At 37.6% G+C, this 4,036-nt stretch overlaps 1 pseudogene; it reads right to left on the bottom strand.

Annotated features, from left to right (window-relative positions):
• LOC143600525 (eukaryotic initiation factor 4A-15-like) lies at positions 1–3,463 on the bottom strand (annotated as a pseudogene).
• Between the last annotated feature and the right edge of the window lie 573 nt (positions 3,464–4,036).

The following is a 4,036-nucleotide window of genomic DNA, read 5'->3' as shown; positions in this document are numbered from 1 at the left end:
CTGCAGTTTGAACTTAAGCCCATGCCGCAAAGCACGGGTAGTAATACTAGTTAAACATTTAATAAGATAAACCAAAACACATAACTAAACTAAATCAACTCATATCAAATCAGCAATATTTGAAGGCAGCTCCTCAACAACAACATTGTAGAACTTCTGGATATCAGCTAGCATTCTTTCGTCATCCGACGTCACAAAACTAATCGCAACACCTTTCTTCCTACCAAACCGCCCGCTTCGCCCAATACGATGGAGATAGTTTTCGGGTTGGGTAGGTAAATCATAGTTGATAACAAGTGACACTTGTTGCACATCAATTCCACGCGCCAAATAATCAGTTGTAATAAATACACGCGATGAACCAGACCGAAACTCATGCATGCTGATGCCACGCGTGCCCTGGTCCATGTCACCGTGTGCGGCTGACACAGTGTGGTCCCGGCTTCTCATTTTATCGGCCAGCCAATCAAACGACACTTTGGGTGATTGCTATGTCTTCATAAAGGTCACACATGGTTTCAAGCTTCCATCTTCTTTTTCAACATTTACATAGAATTGTTTGACATATGCTAACGCGAGTTCGTCACGTTTTACGGGAATTGTTACCGGTTTATTCATGAATTCTCTTGTGGCTTTAAGAGCCTCAAGTGGCATTGTTGTAGAAAACGCTCCAACTTGAACCTTTGGCGGGAGTAACTGAAAGATATCATAAACTTGATCCTTGAAACGTCTTAAAACCAATTCATCCGCCTCGTCAAGCACAAACATTTTGATGAATTCAGAACGTAATGACCGTCTTCTAAGCATGTCATATACGCGCTCAGGTGTACCAACGACAATGTGGACCCCAGCTGAGAGTATGCGCCGATCCTCACGAGCACTGGTCCCACCGGCACAAGCATGTACCTTCACACCAAGGTAGTCACCAAGGGCCCGCATAACCTTTTCAATTTGTTGTGCAAGTTCACGAGTTGGAGCTAAAACTAAGGCCTGACATTCCGCCTTGTTGTAGTTGAGTTGTTGAAGAATACCCGAGCAAAAAGTTGCAGTTTTACCAGTTCCGGATTGAGCTTGTTGAATCACATCTAGACCCTTGGTGAAGGGTACAATTCCCTTTTGTTGGATTGCAGATGGCTTCTCAAAACCTAAATTCATATACTTAAGTGTCAAAAAAAATATATTTTATACAGGTATACTTATACAGAAGAAAGTTAACGTACAAATTAATTTAACATGCTAACTATGCAAATAGAAGTAGTATAATTATAGTGTAGTGTAATTACAGCATAATGTAATTACACTTCGATTTAATTACATAATTACACTATTTGATTCGCACAATTAGCACAATTTTTTAGTTTGTACGTTAACTTTCCCCTATACTTATATATACCCTTTTAGAAGTCCAATCTTTCATATACATGTAATTACATACACTAAACTTACCGCATGCATAAATGCCTCTCAAAAGGTTTTTTTGCAAACCCATGGAATCAAAGCTTTCATAAACTTCATCATATGATGTAAAGAAGTCTTGTCCATCAGTTGAAAGCCTGTATAATGAATCAAGGATATAAGTATTTAAAAGTAGGGGTATAAAAGAGCCAAGCCGCTCGCAAGCTACTTGAAATCAGCTCGTTAAAAACTCGCATCGAGCCGAGCTTAAACAACAACCTCGAGCTTTTATTGAGGCGCATTTGATAAACGAGCTTGGGTCCGAGCTTCACATATTAAGCTAGAGCCTGCTCGCAAGCCTAAACAAGCTTTTTTATTGATATGACTTTTATTTAATTTATTTGTATTATAACTATTATTATACATAAAATTATGATAAAATAATTAATTAAGTAATATATATTATATTATATTACATTACATTATATAAAAATAATATAACCACAAATATGTATGTAAATAATTATCAAAAAATATAAATGAAATAATTATATAATAAACTAGCCGAGCCTAGGCTTGAAAAGATACTCACGAGCCAAGGTCGAGCTTTAGAGATGCAGCTCTAAACGAGCCGATCTCAGGCTCATTTACACCCCTATTGAAAAGTAAGCAATATCTTAAGACATATGTTCCAACACTAAAACAATACCAAGCAACCGATTAGCTAGAGAGACTTACAATTCATCCATTTTTGAATCAAATTGACGAGTATCAAACGGAGATCTTTCTCGTGCTACAGCTGCCATGATTGCAGAAAGAATAGAAAAAAAAAATCTTGAAAAAAAGTAAATATATTGAAACCATAATCAAGGTTGCAGGCTCTTTAAACAAATAGCGAACGACGTGCTTTAAGCATGCCGAAGCGCGAAGCGACACAAGGCATTGACCTTGTCTCTTTTTCTTACAAGGCGACAGAAGTCCAGATTTCGCAGGTGAGAGGCGCTTTGTAGGCATAATAGCGCTCTGCGGCTCACCTGAGGCGCGCACCTTTTGTACATGAACCACTTTTTCGCTTCAGAATGTTATACTTGTACCATATACTTTTTATATTGTACATGTAGGTAATTTATATACCAAATCCTATATAAAGCTTATTTATAGCTAAATGTTAAAAACCTATGAGATATATTATAAAAAATTATATAAAAATCCTTGCATCTTGCGTACGAAAATCAAGTGTGTGAAATGAAGTACCTGAATCCACACTATGCACAAAAGCATCATCGTCTATGCCTTCTCCTGCAATGTTAACTTCTTTCTTAGCATTCATATCATTCGGACACTGATTCCTAAAGTGTCCTGTCTCCTTGTAGTTCCAACATTCCACATCTTTATGGGTCCTAGACTGACCCGTTTTCCCCTTCCCGCTCTCACTCCCACTCCCACTCCCACTACCACTATTATTTCCCCTTAATCTGTCAGCATGCATTAATTCACTCAATGATTCACCTAAATTTCTTCGCCTAACGTCTTCGCCTAGAATAAGATCTCGAATACCATTAAAAGTGAACTCGCTGGTAAAACTAGTAATCGCTGTAACAGTCCCTAACCAGGTATCAGGCAATGAAGATAACAGTAATAGAGCTTGTACCTCATCCTCGAATTTAATACCAACTGACCCAAGTCTCGACAAAATCGAATTCAAGTTGTCGATGTGCAATATAACCGAACTTCCTTCATTCATCTTCGTGTTGATCAGTTCACGTATTAGGTTAACCTTATCAGCCGCCGAAGGCTTCTCGTACATACTAGACAATGCATCCATAATCCCATGCGCAGTACTTTCCTTGAGAATGTTGAACGCAACATCCTTCGTCAACGATAACCTAATAACCGCCTTGGCTTTCTTATCCAAAGTCTCCCACTCTTCTAGTTTTATACGCTCGGGTCTTTCACCCAATACCATGTCCAAATCCTTTTCAACCAGCAAATCCTCTATTTGCAATTTCCAACAACCGAAGTCTTTTCCATCAAACTTCTCAATCTGAAGTTTCCCGCTTTCAACCATTATTTCAAACACAACAATGCGTGAACTTAACGGTCTGTGCCTACAATAAAAGTATTAGCTTGGGTTATACTTATACACACACCAGATTGGTTATTTGGACACCAGGTAAAACTATGCGACTCCTATAGAGGCTATATGAGTCGTATAGGTCCAGAATTATGTCAGTTTGTGTTGACGAATGTCAGGTTCCGTTTCATTGTCTCGTATAGCTCCTATACGAGCCGTATAGGCTTCGTATAGAAATCTACACTAGTGAAAACAATAAACTTCAGTTGCTTTCACGTAACACGAACATAGAGAACTATGGACAATAATAATAATAATAATAATAATAATAATAATAATATCGAGAATTATTAACAGGAAGATAGAAATAATGATACCTTGTAGTTAGTGACTAACTGAACAAGTTGACGACTGATTGAAGAATTGTAGAAAAGGTTTTGGCGTTTTGATTACTGGTTTGAACCTTGAAGTTGAACGGGTTACATATATATTTGGGAAATTCCCATAATAACCCTTTTTAGGAGGGATAAATGATAAAATAGTCTTAAATTCTTAAATATTTTCAAA

This window comes from Bidens hawaiensis, unplaced genomic scaffold, assembly GCF_021521415.1.
Source record: "Bidens hawaiensis isolate Kalapana, Puna unplaced genomic scaffold, B.hawaiensis_p1.1 tig00054229_1, whole genome shotgun sequence".
Classification (NCBI taxonomy): Eukaryota; Viridiplantae; Streptophyta; class Magnoliopsida; order Asterales; family Asteraceae; genus Bidens; species Bidens hawaiensis.
Note: the sequence above shows the minus strand (reverse complement) of the source record. Positions and strands in the feature narration are given on the sequence as shown.